This window comes from Thamnophis sirtalis, unplaced genomic scaffold (genome assembly GCF_051295495.1).
Source record: "Thamnophis sirtalis isolate CommonGarterSnake01/CBP01778 unplaced genomic scaffold, rThaSir2_p1.2 scaffold_3, whole genome shotgun sequence".
Taxonomy (NCBI): domain Eukaryota; kingdom Metazoa; phylum Chordata; class Lepidosauria; order Squamata; family Natricidae; genus Thamnophis; species Thamnophis sirtalis.
In genome coordinates, this window is record NW_028261383.1 from 135,636,578 (window position 1) to 135,653,459 (window position 16,882).

The window sequence follows — 16,882 nt, forward strand, 5'->3', positions numbered from 1 at the left end:
GTCGATTCTTATCATATGGATTTTCTTCACATAATTTTTTTCCATAAAAAGGTTTTCTGTCCCAACCCCTCATCCTTCAAATCTTTCTAGGATGCATTTATTGTAGTCGGTCATACTCTTTCTTTTCACTGTTTGCAGGAAAGCTCTTCACGTAATATGTCAAAATATGATGATTTTGATCTGGCTATTTGTATGTTGAATGAGGACTCTGAATAGATTTGTTCTGTGTTTCATTTGTTTGTTTTCTTAAGCCATTCATGATAATCTCAGAAGTCTTCTCCAACAACAAAGTTCAAATACTCTTTCTGTGTTCTTCCAACATCCAATGTTGTGTCCTTCCATAGAGTATCATAGGAAAAAACATTTCCTGCATGATTCAGATCTTTGTAGAGACAAATACATCTTTGCACATCAGAATCTTTCCCAAGGCCAAGTTTTTGTCTATGATGCTATTCTTGACTACTGGTTCCTTCATTGTTGAGAGTCGATCCTAAAAAAACAGAGGCTATTCACCATTTCGGTATTGTCAATTCTAAGACTAGTTGCTTATCTTTTGTCACTGGTTTGGCTTCTTTATATTTGGACTTAGTCTCCTTCTTTCACTGTATTCCTGGACTTTCATTACATGAGAACTTGCAAATTTTCATTTTCAGCCATCAGAGCCCTGTCATCACCATAGTGGAAGTTTCTTCTTCCAGTTCTAAACCATGATCATTTTCTTCCCATCCAGGTTCCTTAATATATAAGATCTATTAAAAGTTACAGCAATCACTATTTATTAATTAATATTTATTTTATTTATTAATATTTATTTTCAGGGAAAATGCTACTGTACTCATGGACATTCAAAATTCATGCATCAAATGAGTAAGTTAAGTGTTTAGAAGCAAATAGGAACCAGTTTCAACATCTAATGTAATTTATGTAACAAATTCCCTATCAGTGGTCATGACTTTTGGTACACCGTATATATTCTACTTATATGCTGAATACATAAGGTTAGAGTATACAGTCTTTCCTTCCTCCTTTGCCAACCTAGAGCCCAGCTGTTTCATTATATTTGGCTTACCACATCCAGGCTTCTGTACATGAAATAATGAGATGTTCTGAGATTCCCATTTTCATAAGCACATACAACTGCTTGACAGGATTGCACAATTAAACTCTTTCTATAATCAATGAAGCACACAGTGATTTATTTATTTTTTGCTATTCCTTGGCTTTCTCTATTATCCCAACCTGCATTAGTAATAATATATTTTGTTCCTCAGAGTTTTTTTTAAATCTGTTTTAGATCATCTTAAACCTTATTCTGCTAGTATGTGAGATTATGGATATTGTAAAATAGTCTGCAAGTTCTGTCAAGTCTCCCATCTTTGGTATTGTTACAAAGACTGACAGCTTCCAATTTGTAGGCCCCTGTGTCGGCTTTGTTCTGCGGCTTTAGCTTGATTTGGAGTTTGCACATGAACAGTTTGTGATCTGTTTCCACAACTCAGCCCCTGGCAATGTCTTTGCCACTGCAAATGAGCTTTTCTACCTTCTTCTACCAATATTATCTGTTTGGCTTCTGTTTTATTCTATCTGGTGATCTTCATGCATATTGATGTCATTTAGTTGTCGGAAGACTACCTTACAAATAAGGAAGTAATTGGATTGGCAGAAAGTGATGTCATTATTATATTTACCTCATTTCGGTTTCCTAGGCTATGCAGTGAAACAACATATTTTGCTTGCATGTTCTATCGACTTCAGGTTGAACTTCAGCATCAACCTCTTCTTCTGCATCAGTGGTTAGGGCATAAACTTGGATAATTGATATATTAAAGGCTTGTCTGAAAAGTTTAATTGACGTTATCCGGTCATTGACTTGATTGTGCCCAAGGACTATTCTTGCTGCCTTCGTCCTAACTATGAATGCAATGCTGTCCCTCCTTTGTTCCTGTCCTGTGTAGTATGATCTCCTGCTCAAAAGGGTCTGATTCCATTTCGTTTCAATTTGCTGGTGTCAAAAATGTCAATGTGTAATCAGTTCATTTCATTTTTCTTGCGTTGGCTTTTTCCATGCTTGTGTCCCTTATGTTCCATGTTCTCACAGTAATTCTGCCTTTGCAGCTTTGGATTTTATTTTCCTGCAGGGCAACATCAGCTTCCAGACATGCCAAAAGCTTTTATCTAGCCATGTTAGAAACACAGTTAGCATTCTGAAAGGTCTTCAGCAATTCCTCAATAGTATGTTGAGTGACATCCAGCCTTAGGCTCCCCTCATCCAGAGCTATATTATCAGTCAGTTTATATTGATTATTGGTGTGGTTTTTCCAAGTAAATGCAAAAGTAGTTTATTGTTGTCTTCTCCTGCATAGTATGAAATGATATCTTTGCCTCTGCCTCCAATATCTTTCTGTATCACTTCTATCTAATATGCTGTCCTCTTGCTTTAGCTGGGTAGCTGGGATGGCCTTATTTGAGCTATACACCTTGGCATAACTCCTAGCATGCCTCATTCATCCCTCCCAGAAACATCTGCTCCCTCCCCACCCACCCACCCACTATGATACGGCAGCAAAATATTGGATGGAGGAAAAAAAGCCTCCTTATTAATGTTATTTCACACATGCACAAACAGAAGCTCACCAATATAAACTGCTTAGGGGTTTCTGGTCTGTAATTTATTTTGCTTTTTTAATATTTTCAAAATAGTGAGCTAAAATGGATTTCATCTCTAGTCGGATAGATGGTGGGATTTATGCCTAACACTTATATCACATTTTGGTATCAGGTTATGCATTAGTAAAGCGGACATCACAAGTTCCCAGACACGTAAAGAAGAGCTGTCGAACTAGGATTCGCTTCTTATTAATTTGTAAAGCACTTGCCCTTCTCTATTAATTTATTACTGTTTTCTCTTGGTACACTGAAGATGGAAAGTGCCTCTGGTTGCAACTGATGTTTTTGTAGAGTTATTCCCTCTTCAAATAGCTTGTTAATTATCCCTCATTCTGACTGCTATCTTTTATCTATCATGGATTGGAAACTTGGCTTTGTAGCCCACAGCAATCTCTCCCTCTCCCTCACCCTCTCTCTCTCTCTCCATTCAACTTTAAGAGCCCATCAAAAAAGTTTTCTTCCTTTTCTTTCTCACTCAGTAATTTGAGAAAAAAACAACTGTCACAAAGTCAGAGCCACTCAAGGTCTAGTTTTAAATCAAGCCAAGTGCTTCCCAATGTCTTGTCTAGGTGTGTGTGTCTGTGTGTGTGTGTGTGATCCTCTCCTATCTTAATCAATAATTCAGCACAAGGCAAGATGTGTTCCGATTTAAGGCATTGTATTTGAAGGTCTCTTGCTGCTGCTGCAATGCTAGGATCTTGGAAAGGATCCTGACAGCTGCCAAGAAAAGCCTTATTGAAAAGCCTAGACAGTAGCTTAAGGCTCCTATAGAATAGATAGAATAGAATAGAATAGAATAGAATAGAATAGAATAGAATAGAATAGAATAGAATAGAATAGAATAGAATACTTCTTTTGACCAAGTAGACACACAAGGAATTTGTCTCCATTGTAGAAGCTCTCAATGTATATGCAAAGCAACAAAACCATTATCGTCATCATCGTCATCATCATCCCAATAAGAGGGGAGAGTAAATAAGATAATAAGGATAAATGATAATGCTATATCCATAGGGCATGAGTAAATATACAGTAAATATACAGTACATAGACATTAGACAGTACTGTGAGAATTACCATAGTTGTTCAGCAGATTGAATAGAATAAAATAGAATAACAGAGTTGGAAGGGACCTTGGAGGTCTTCTAGTCCAACCTCCTGCCTAGACAGGAAACCCCATACCATTTCAGATAAATGGTTATCCAACATCTTCTTAGAAACTTCCAGTGTTAGAGCATTCACAAATTCTGAAGGCAAGTCATTCCACCGATTAATTGTTCTCCTCAGTTCTAAGTTGCTTCTCTCCTTGATTAGTTTCCACCCATTGCTTCTTGTTCTACCCTCAGGTGCCTTGGAGAATAGCTTGACTCCCTCTTCTTTGTGGCAACCCCTGATATATTGGAACACTGCTATCATGTCTCCCCTAGTCCTTCTTTTCATTAAACTAGACATAACTAGTTCCTGCAACCATTCTTCATATGTTTTAGCCTCCAGTCCCATAATCATCTTTGTTGCTCTTCTCTGCACTCTTTCTAGAGTCTCCACATCTTTTCCACATTGTGGCGACCAAAACTGAATGCAGATCGATGGTGTGAGGGGAAAAAAACTGTCCGTCGGTCTAGTTGCTTTGGTATGCAGTGCCTGTAGCACCATCCTAAGGGGATGAGTTGAAACAGTTTACAGCCAGTATGTGTTGGGTCTATAGATATTTTCTCATCCCTCCACCTTCTGACCTGTGCAATATACAGGTCTTCCATGGAAGACAGGCTGGTTGCAATTGTTCTTTCTGCCGTTTTAATTATCTGTTGCAGTCTGTACCTGTCCTGTTTGATTGCTATACCAAACCAGACAGTTATAGAAGTACAAATGACAGACTCAATAATCCATCTGTAGAACTATATCAACAGCTCCTGGGTCAGTCTGAACTTCCTGAGTTGCTTCATGAAGAACATTCTTTGTTGTGCCTTTTTGAGGATGGTTCTAATACTAAACATTTGTCCATTTCAAATTCTTTATTTTGAAATAATAGTTCAAGTTTTATTTTTAAAGCAGGGTCACGTAACTATCCTGTAGATCCAAAGGTCTGTTCTGTGTGATTCCTTCAAAACCAACTTAATTATGCACAGGAAATTTCACTTTTGCCAAGGAATTAGGCCCAGGGTCTCAAACTCAAATCAACACAGATACCACCCAAAGAACTAATTTGTTAACTTGAGGGCCATAGCCCTGAAATATTTTTGTACATGGATATAAAAGTTGCTAGGAGCCATGGTGGCACAGTGGTTAGAGAGCAGTATTGCAGGCTAATTCAGTTCACTGCCAGGAGTTCGATCCTGTCGGGCTCAAGGTTTCCATCCTTCCAAGGTTGATAAAATGAAGACCCAGATTGTTGCAGGTAAGACTCTGTAAACTGCTTAGAGTGAGCTATAAAGCATTATGGAGTGGTATATAAATCTAAGTGCTATTGCTATTGCAAATGAATCAGAAATAAAGGAAACAAAAAGTATTGCTATATGCCCGTGATGGCGAACCTTTTCAGCACCAAGTGCCAAAAAGGTCATGCGGAAATATTGTGCACGCATGCTCATCGGGGCCGCACTCCAGAATAGCCGAACTTTTGGGTTCTAGCATGCATGTATGCCTCATAATCAGTTGGCCGGTGCGCATGTACAGGCTGGTTTTCGGCATTGCCGTGTGCACAAAGGGATTAAGTTACAGAAAAGCCAAACTTCCAGATTCTAGGGCACTTGCGTACCCAACAATCAACTGGCTGGCGCGCATGAGCACACCGGTTTTCGGCACTCGTGTGCGCATGTGCACCAGAAACCCGGAAGACAAACAAGCAAGGGCATGAGTGCCGGGTGACATGGCTTTGTGTGCCACTTTGGGCACGCGTGCCATAGGTTTGCCATCACAGCTATATGCCATTAAACTTAATTTTATGCAATTTAAAAAATGGCCAAAGCAAAACTGCTATTGGCCATTTCAGTTTGGCCTTTAGGGCTGCAGTGTTAGCTGCACAATGGTAGTTGAGATTGCTGTTAATCTGAGAACCAGAAGCTCTTATCAGGGGAGCAACTAGGAAACTGAAGACACCTCCATCTGGAATTTTAGCACTTCCACATTCCAATGGGGTTCTCCAGAAGATACCAAGAATCCTGTTGGAATTCCAGACAGAGATGTCTTCCCAGTTTCTAGCACAACTGGTCTCTATACAGGGACGATGGATCTCACCATTACCCACCCACTGTGGAGTACCTTGGAACAGTGAGGTATTTTCTTCTCCTTTCCTACTCCCCCTTGGTACCACCACCTCCATGAGTTTTTCTTTACTATAGCTTTGACCGAGAAATTTTAGCTCCACACGCAGGCTAGATAGGCTGAGGTTGCCTCTATTCCTAATTGCCTAGCTGGGGCCAGGACCTGATTCTACCCACCCATTCTCTTGCCTGCTGCTGACTGTTTTTGTAACACTCTAAGGAACAAGTTTAGGAGTAGAGACTACAGAAATAATTTGATGGACCACCTGCAGTGCTACAGGCTGAAAATTTGAAACCCCTGGTCTTGCTGCTCAGATGTTTTTAGCCCTACTTAAAATTAATTATTATTTTATATTCTTCTTCTCATTTATAAGTATTGTTACGCATTTCTCTGTGGATCTCTCTGTGTATAAGTGGGAACACAGATGTGCTATAAAATTACAGAAAATTAAACTCTTAATTCCAGTCTGCAATCTAAAGATTGTTTGTTTGTGAAAAGCATACAAATGGCACTGGTACAGGTGCCAGTTATCTGTGTGCTCCTTATCTGGGGATATTGATAAATCCTACAAAAAATGGCCTTCCCATCCAAAAATGAGCAAATATCCAAATTCATCTGGGACTAGGCTATTTTTCACTTTTTCAACTGCTTTAATTAAAGAATAAATGGTCCACAATGTATTACTCTGTAATGCAATATGCTGCAATATGTTCTATATGGGACTGTCCACTTGGAAGCTGCAGCTGACCAGAGGGCAATAGCAAAGGCAGGTTCGTCAGTTGGTGGGTTAGTGGGTTGGTTGGTTGGTTGAGTGAGTGAATGAGTTATGATCAGTGGTGGGATTCAACCAGTTCGCACCACTTCGACCGAACCAATTGTTAAATTGCTGGCTGGCCCCGCCACTACTTATTGGCCTCGCACACATGCTAGTGCCTTAGAGTCACACCACACAGAGTTTGGTGAACAGGCAAATGCCACCACTGGCTGGCCCCACCTATTCACTCCTTATCTTGCCTCTCCTACTTTGGCTGGTGCCTAGAGTCATGCCTGAGGCATAGCTGCTGCTGCTTTCTGGTTCCCTCGCCATGCAGCCCAGCTGATCTCTGCCTGGCGAGTCTTCCTTTGCTTCTCACCCAGCTGCCTCCCATGCGGTCCCGGCAGCCCAGCTTGCTTACCTGTCTTCCCTGCACATGGCCCAGCTACCTGCCTTTCTCGTGAGCCTTCCTTTGCCTGTTTGCTGGCATGAACGGCGTGTTACTGGGCCTTCCTAGGGTTCCCCCCAGCCTCTTACAGGGCAAAATGGAGGGTCCCTGGCCCCGATCTGCCCTCCCCACCCCATTTCCCATGGCTTTACTGTACTTACTTTTTGAAGAGCTGCAAAAGAGGCTGAGCCACGTGGCAAAGAAGCCAAAGTTTTATTCAGAAGCCGGTAAAGCTGTAAGAACATGAGATGTAAGGAAAACAGCTTTCCCCATCTTAATAATTGGCTTCTCAGCCATGAAGGCCTGAAGGCTAATTTTTCCCCAATCTGGTCAGGCTTACTTTGGGTCAAGTCTGCTAGCTGCTGACTGGATAGTTTGAATAAGCAGCTTCAGGGACTGGGGCGTGGTAGCCAATCAACAAGGGCCCTGTAGTTCAGCCTGTGAACTGTCCTGTGTCATGCCCATCCTGGCCAAACCCACCCAGTCACACAACCATGTAGCCACACCCACCCAATCACATGACCACATAGTCACACCCACTCAGTCACATGACCACCTAGCCACACCCACAGAATCTGTTGTTAAATTATTTGAATCCTACCACTGGTTATGATCATGCCACATCAGAGTTTGCTTGTGTAAAGCTGTGAATCTTTGTGGAGATTCTAAGTCATCCAGGTCATGCTTGTCCCAAAGATGTTTTTTTCAAGAAGCAACTGGACTTTCTGGTTTTTCTTTGAAGATGTTTCACTTCTCATCCAAAAAGCTTTTTCAGCTTTATGCTCTGCACTGATTGTTAGTTGGCTTCCAGGTAGTAGAATTCACATTGGTAATCATCAACCATAAAGCCCTTCACGGCATGGGACATAGTTTATTTGAGATAACCTCCTGTCTCCTCTAATTTCTGCCTGTCCTGTATGTTGGGAAAGAGTTGGCATGCTTTAGATCCCACTGATCAAACAGTATCATCTGATGGGACCAGGAGGTAGGTCTCCCTTATACAGAACCACCTCTCCAGAATATTGTAGCATTCCATCAGAGACCCAAGAGACTCTGATCTTTTTTCAAACAGATATTAAAAACTGGACGTACTTCCACCTGTTGGGCAAGAGTGTGCAGTAGACCTGTTACAGGAGTTTTTTTGTGTTATTGGAGCCCTGGAGATGTCATTTGTCATAGTATCTGGACTCACTTTTTTTTACCTTGAGTTTTATGCTGGTCCTCCCTCAAAAATTTTGAAGATCATCTTTATAAAGGGGTGGGGTTTGGAATCACTGGATTAAGTTTACCTAACACTCAGTCTGGTAACTTTTTTCCCTCTATAATGTAGTTTTTACCCAAAATTGTCATAAAAGCTAACATTTGGATCCAGTATTTAAATGTTTCATGTCTATTTCCGCATCATTGACTCAAACCTTTAATTGAAATTGAATTGCATTGCTTTGAAGCCTTTGAATAAACCTCTCTGAATTTCTATTTTTAAGCTTAATTTTATTTCCCCTTATTTGGTAGTATAGCACAGGTAGTCCTCAACTTATGACCACAATTGAACCCAAAATTTCTGTTGTCAGGTGAGACATTTGTTAAGTGGGCTTTGACCCATTTTATGACTTTTGTTGGCACAGTTGTTAAATGAATCACTGCAATTGTTAAGTTAATAACAAGTTTACAAGTGTTAAATGAATTTGACTTCCCCATTGACTTTGCTTGTCAGAAGGTTGCAAAAGGTGATCCCATCACACACACACACACACACACACACACACACACACACACACACACCAGGATATTACAATTGTCATAAATATAAACCAGTTGCCCAGCATCTGAATTTTGATCACATGACCACGGGGATGAAGCAAAGGTCCTAACTATCATAAGTCACATTTTTCAGTGCCATTGTAACTTTGAATGGTCACTAAATGAACTGATGTAAGTCAAGGTCTATCAATGTCGGATTTTTACTTTTTAATGTATTTTTCATACACACAGACTCACACATAGTATCTTTTTTGTAAGAGCTAAGGTTTTTTTTAAAAAAAAAACCTACATACTACTTTTGAAATAAAATAGTAATACAGGTATATTGCTATTTATACATAATACTAACAACTACTGTTATTTTAAAACAAGTGCTAATTGTAATATTTTCAAGTTTAATGTGATGTTGATAATTATAATTATAAAGATTTTACACTAACCCAATGTGCACCCCTTAATTAACCATATTGATTCTTTAGCCTAGAATAGTGATAATACCTCGGAGTAGGTTATTTGTGTTTTTTTTTGTAAAGGAGAGGAGAATACTGTTTTTGCTTTTCATTTGTGATGGCACAGTATAATCATATGCTTTCACCAATAGAAGCTATTATTTAAAACTTACTGAAGTTACTGTAAAACATTAAGTAGCAAATAATGCAGTCATCCAGCTAAGCGTCACTGATTTTCTTTGAACTTTTATATGTACATTTTCATGGAAGCTGCAAATGTGAAAGTTATAAACACTACAAATATTGTAGAACTTTCCAAGCATTTTTGCCTGTGGTTGGGATTAAAATGACCCATTAAGTAGTATCATCATGGGGCTGTAAATTATACAAATCACTTGTGTTTGTTGATTTTGTTTTGTTTTTTCCTGTGCTGAAGCTATGTTTGGCTCTCTCCCTATGTCCCCCTCCCTCCCTCTCTCCCCCTCTCTCTCATTCTCTCCTTCCCACTCCCTCCCTCCCCCCTCTCTCTTTCTCTCTTTCTTTCTCTCTGTATCTCTCTCTCTCCCCCTCCCCCTCTCTTTCATTTTTGGCCTGCCATTATGAATTAGGAGGGAAAAGATAACATTGGGAAACGGCTTATGAAATGAAATAATCAATAGAGAGAGATGTAATCCAGAATGCATACACAAGTAAAATGTACACCCATATGTTTTACCTGTATTACTGCAAGCCAGGATACTCTAAATTTAAATGTAAAGTCAAAATTCTGGAAGGGTGCATCATACTATGCACATTATTTACATCTATAGGAGATAAGCAGACTGAGCTTGAGGGCAGGGTTAAATGTGTTATCAGTTTGGAATCACTGCACAGCTGCCAGTGACCCATGAATTCCGTTGACCCTTACCTAGCACCAAGGTAGCTTAACTGTTAGTAAACCAGATACTTGCATAATAAACGTTTAATGTTTTGAACTCAACTCCTATTCCTGGTTACTTGCACCTGACAACAGCCGGCTTGGCTTATATGACTGTAAAGAGGATATAATTTATGAACTGGCCTTGAAATCCCGAGCAAAGTATATAAATGTGCTTTTGAATTAGAGTAATGTGAAAAAGTAAATACACCCTGTGTAAAGTTTTTTTTTTAAATATATGTAGACATATCCATATTTTATCTTAATTCAAACAATAGATAAACTATGAAAATAGTTGTAATCATTTGTTCAACAACAATTTAGCCCATAGGTTCTTTCAGGGGTGGGCTTCAAAAATTTTAGCAAGTTGTTCTCTGCCCAGTTGCTGGGTGGGCGTGGCCATGGTGGGCGTGGCCTAGTCAGCCTCCTGCACCATGGCGGAGGGGAGTTTTCCCCTTCCCGGGCTACAGAGGCTTTCCTTGAGCCTCCGGGAAGGCAGAAACAGCTTCCCCGGGCTCTGGAGGTCCTTCCCAAACTTCTGGTAGGCCTGTTTTTCACCCTCCTCAAGCCTCCGTGCACGCCCTGCACTTACCTGCATCCAAAATAGGCCACGTGGGGACTCCTGGGAGGGGCAGAGTAAGTGGGGTCAGCCAGAAGTGGGATTTGGAGGTTCTCTGAACTGCACAGAATCTTAGCTAGAAGTTCTCTCAAACCCCTGCGAACCTCCAGCAGCCCAGCCCTGGGTTCTTTCCCTTCTGTGAAGAATAAATACATTCTTGGCTCTAATGCCTCACATTGTCTCCTTTGACAGTAACAGCATCATACAGAAATTTCTTTGGTCTCTGGCATGACAATTTTTTTCCCCTACTCCTCCATGCAAGATTTTTTTTCAGCTAAGTAATGTTGTGGGGTTTCTTGCATGCAGAGTCAGTTTCAAATCATTACATGGCCTCCCTGTGGGATTTAAATCTGGACTCTGTCTATTTCAGAATCTTCAAATTCTTGCTTTTATTTTCAGCCATTCCTTGGTGGATTTACTAGAATGTTGAGGGTCATTGTCATGTTTGCAAGGTCCCATTTCAGTTAAGCATCAGTCTTCTGAGAGATGGTTTCACATTATCCTCAAACATCCCCTGGTCCAATGAAGAAAGAATTCACACTGCATTCTAAGATGATGAGCTGCCCAAACCCTGATTCAGCAAAGCTCCAAGCAGTAACATTTCCACCACGTGTTTTGTGGATGGCAACAAGTTAGAATCAGAATCAGAATCAGAATAGAGCTGGTAAAGGGACCTTGGAGGTCTTCTAGTCCAGCCCCCTGCTCAGACAGGAGTTCTTCAGGTGAAATGCTGTCTTTAGTTTTCTCCAAATGTTTCTTCTGGGATTCTGGTGAGATAACTTTTATCTTTGCCTTGTTTGCTTATAGCACATTATTCCAGAAGTCCTGGTCTTTGCTGACATTTTTAAGAGGAAATTATAATCTTGCCCAGATTTTTGTAATGAACAACGCAGGTTTCTTCCAGGCACACCTCCCATATAAAACTAATTTCTGCAGCTTCTTCTTTTTAACGGCAGACTCATGCATTTTGTCATCAACAGTGACAAGAACTACTTGTAGGCCATGTGATGACCTTCTGGGATTCTTAGAGGCTTCTTTCAGCATCTTCAGTTATGTTCTCTGGCTGAACTTGCTGGGACACCTAGCCTAGGCAAGTTGGCAGTTGTTTGAAATCTTCTCTACTTAAGGATAATCTTTCAAACAGCAGAATGATTGATGTCCAATTTTTTCGGCAATCTCTTCAAATCCGTTTCCAGACTCAAAGGCATCACTAACCTTCATTCTGAAGGCCTCAGAGATATTTAATCTAGACACGGTGGTACCATACACTGCAACAACAAAGAGCAAAGCAAAACAGATATCCCAAGTTTTAGTAAGAAATGTTCCTCCTGGATCCTTTCTGATGATGTTCTAATCATTGGCACCAATTTTAATTTTAGATATTTGAGTAATGATTAATGTATTGTGATTACTTTTAGCTTCAATGAACAAATGCAAATTTTGCATTTATGTTTATTTAAATTACACAGCAGAGTACAAAATGTAAATGATAAGCGATATTTGTTATATCATTTCCCCTTTAATCTGTAAAAATTGTTCAATGAAGGTCAGGTAGCCGTATGTTGAAAAAGTCAAAGGTTTCAGTGGGGTGTACTTATTTTTTCACACAACTGAATGGGTAATAGCCAAAAAATGTGTTTAGTTGCCAACAGGAATGTGGCAAGCATGCTTTTGACCACATCCAGTTGTTTCTACTACTATGCGCTAAAGAGCAATCTCCTTTTAATTAAGGAGAAGGATGGATACCTTTCTCTCACCAGAAATCCTGCAGAAATTTCTCTGGGAAGCCCAAACACAGCCCAGAAAATACAGATAGTCCTTGACTTCCAACCATTCGTTTAGTTACTGTTTGAAGCAGGGGTGATATATACTTCCCTTCCCTACTGGTTCTCAAATGTGAATATGCGCACTCACATGCTTCACTCACATGGGCCACCTCCATGCATGCATAGATCCTTCCACGCATACGCTTTTGGTGAAAAAATGGCCTAAATGGGATGCCATAGAGCTGGGCGTGGGAGGGTGGGCGGAGCCACCAATAATTTCTGATACCGGTTCGGGCGATCCAGTCCAAACCAGTAGAATACCACCTCTGGTTTGAAGTTACAGCAACACAAAAAAAGGTGACTTATGAATGCTTTCATATTTATCACCATTATAGCTTTACCATGGTGATGTAATCCAAATTCAGGCACTTGACAACTGAGTCATGTGATCACCATTTGTTACCTTCCGAGGTGGTTTCCGACAAGCAAAGTTAACGGGGGAAACCAGATTTGCTTAATGACCAAATGATTTAGTTAACTGCAGTGATCCGCTTAACAACTATGGCAAGAAATGTCATAAAATGGGGTAAAACTCACTTAACAATTGCCTTGCAAGCAACAGAAAATTTGAGCTCAGTTGTAATCATAAGTCAAGGACTATCGGTATCTGCTTTCAAAACTAACATTAAAAAGGCCCAGAGATATCATCGTTTTTTTCCCCTATATCTAAAGAAAACTCATTACAGATTTTCCCTCCTTCCCTGTAACAGATCTCTATTTAACCCAATTATTTATTTTCTTCTTTCTCTTTCCTCTTTTCATGGTGGTGAAGGTGAGGTTGGGGACAAATGCCATGATCAGAATGGTCTTTTCACTTTTCTTTTTCTTTCTGGGGTAGAAAGGCAGGAAGAAAGAGATAAGGCAGCTGGAAATAGGAATGGTAAATGGAGAAAAAATATAGAGGCATAAAATGTAGAGGGACATGAATAAAAAAGAGATTTAAATTGCTCTTTATCTCCCCCCCCCCATCTATTCCCTCTGTCAGTGTGCAAATAAAGTTTCCTCTTGTTCTGAAATAAAATCCACTTGCAGTTGGAATGAAATGTCAGGAACCTGTAGACAGAGAGATACTTTGAAGAAATGTGTACTCAGAGGCCTCCCCTGAATAGTGATGGACAAGGGAAATGAAAGGAACAGGGAGAGGGCACTAAAAGCTTGCATATATAGAAGGAGAAGAATGAAAAAATAATGTGAGAGAGATTGAATATCATGCAGTCGGCAGTACCTCTGTTGGAGCTGCCCCAATGGAAAAATAGAAAAAAAATAACCTTATAGTAGTGATGGCTAACCTTTTGTGGACCGAGTGCCAAAAGCACGCACCCGAACCCCCCAAATGCAATGCATGTGTGGCCCCCTTCCATGCACCCCACCCCCATGTATGTGTGCCCCCCGCACATGCCTCTCCCCCCCTCACATATGCGGCAAAGACCTGAACACCAGCTGGCTGGTTGGAGGCGTGCACACATGCACAGTGGAGCTGAACTGGGGTGACGGCTTGTGTGCCCACAGAGAGAGCGCATCTTGCCATCTCTGGCACACATGCCATAGGCTTTCCATCACACCCTTATAGTGTCCAGTCCAGATGGTTCTCAAACCTATTCCCTGGTAGCCTAACTTTATGACTGTAATGTCAATTTTTCCTTCCTGTCCCAAATATTCTTCCTTCCAAGGATAAAACTCTATACAACTAAACCATTGTGTTGAAAGCTGGAAGTAATCCAAAAATAATTTTGCAATTTTTATTTAATCGGGGTTTTTTTCCCATAGTGATTCCCTAAAAAATTGGTTTAGATCCTAAATATCTCCTATACCTACAGCTTGTGGCATGTGTGAATAGGTAAACTAGAGAGAAGTTCCCTGAGGATGGATTCCAGCATGAGACCGAAAGCTTAGAAGACAAAACTTCTGTTCCCGGTGACCGACCCAGATTGGATCCTGCAACATTATCCAGGGAAACATACAGGGGTGAAATCCAGCAGGTTCTGGAGAACCGGTAGTGGAAATTTTGAATAGTTCGGTGAACCAGTAGCAGAAATTTTGAGTAGTTCAGAGAATCAGTAGCGGAAATTTTGAGTAGTTTGGAGAATCACCTCTGGCTGGCCCCTGAGTAGGGTGGGAATGGAGATTTTGCAGTAGCCTTCTCCTGCCACACCCACTAAGCCACGCACACCAAGCCACATCATGCCGATCAAGCCACGCCCACAGAACCAGTAGTAAAAAAAAAATGAATTTCACCTCTGGACACATATATTTGCCTTCATGGATGGATAAACTGGATAATGTGCAGAGCTCTGGTTATTTATGAAATAACATTTTCTAAAATGACACTGTTAATGTTTTCTTTCTCTATCTAGGACATTATTGTTAGCAGAAGGAATGTAAGTCAAATTTTGAAGCAGTGTTAATAAGATTATTGATCATTTGATCATTTAAATCCCATTTCAAACTGATATCAGCTCATTGTCTCATCCTATTAAAGGCCCACTGTCAGCATTTTGTATATTGAGGCTTTTGCATAGGCTCTCAAAGATTGATCCAGTTTTGGAATCATACAAAAACACACACACAAACACACTATTTTTCTACACACACACACACACACACACACAGTGTGTGTGTGTATGTGTGTGTGTGTAGTAAAAAAATCGATATTAAATAGTGATTATATAGTGAACAAAAAAAAACAAAAATAGATAATATATTCATTAAAATGCACCTCATATAACAAAAAGTAGACCTTAATGAAGAAAAACAAAGATCCATATAATAAGCACAAATGCCTCTATGAAGGTAATTCCATCATGGTACATATTACTGGGTAATCCTCTCATTTTTAGAACAAAGAGATTTTTAGGACACTTTAGAAGTTAAGCCCATTAGTCTGACACTTTAACTTATGCATACATGTGGGCACATATGCAAACATTTTTCCTTTGCAATTTTAGTGTGTGAAAGGCGGCCTTGGACATCTTGTCTGGAAATTGAGGGCTACTGGCGAAAAAGCTAGGGCAGAAAAATTAGTTATGATGGGGATAAATTGAATTTTAATAGAGATATTGATGGCACTCAGCCAGCATGTTCAGGTGGTAATTAAAAGTTAACAGGTTTAGAAATATATTAATCCTTTGGGGAGAGAAAATCCTGCCTTTGATCACACAGGAAGTCTTTTTTCTACACATGGCAGCATGTTTGAGCTTTGCCATACAGGTGAATATGTCTTTTTAGGTACTCTCTTGCTGAAGGGAAGGCATGGGAGAAAACTCCCAGAACTGCTGCGGGCACAGCACATTTGTTGCCCAAATAAAGCATGTAACCTTGAGGATATTTCATAAATGATTATGAGACCATGTTCAGTGCTTAGTTCACTGCTCATGAAGGTTATTAGAGAATGTAAAAAAAGAATTTTTTTCTTTCCTTCATGTGGCTATGAGAACCTATAACTAAAGCTATAGATGAAGCCATTCTAACACTTTTCTTTGTATAAACTTGTAAAAGCATTTTTTTTGCTATATCATGTGCATATACTCTGATCTCTAGCATTCTTTCCTGGGATAATTAACTCTGTAAAAACGTGTCTGTATTCTCATACTGTGCTAAGACATAACGCAGGGTGGGGAGGTTGTGTTCTTTTTTGTTTGTCTGTATTCACCTGATGATTTGTAAATGGTGGTTTGTGAATTGACATGTTGAGTGAATCCAATTAACTACGCAATGAAACAAACCATGGCTTAGTAAAATACCTGTCCCTGTAATGGGCAGTGGGAATTGGCTTAAGGAATGAAAGGAAGAGCCGCAACCAAGACACTAGCCAGATAAAAGAAATTTGAATCCGAACTAGAAATGTAATTTGAGAAACGTTATAGCAAATATCACTTACCACGTACAACTTAATAGGTAGCATGTTCAGACATGCAAGGTTTTTTTTGCTATAACCTTATAAAAGTAGTATTAGCATTCATAACTTTGGTTTCCTAGCGTAGTCTAGGGAAGGTCAACCCATCACTGCAATTCTGCATGAGGGCTTACTACATATAACTAACTTGACCCATTGTAAGTACTGCCAGTGGCCATTTCTCGGGGAAAGGCACAAACAATCTTACCCCAAATATGTTCCATCCTATGAGAGATGCAATCCTGACCCACCTTTTCTTGCTACAGATCAAAAGTAACTTTTGATCAAG

The 16,882-nt window shown here is 40.0% G+C and overlaps 1 protein-coding gene across 2 annotated transcripts in view; it reads left to right on the forward strand.

Annotated features, from left to right (window-relative positions):
- Window positions 1–16,882, forward strand: part of SDK2 (sidekick cell adhesion molecule 2) — a 451,341-nt gene that overhangs the window by 271,371 nt on the left and 163,088 nt on the right. The window lies entirely within an intron of this gene.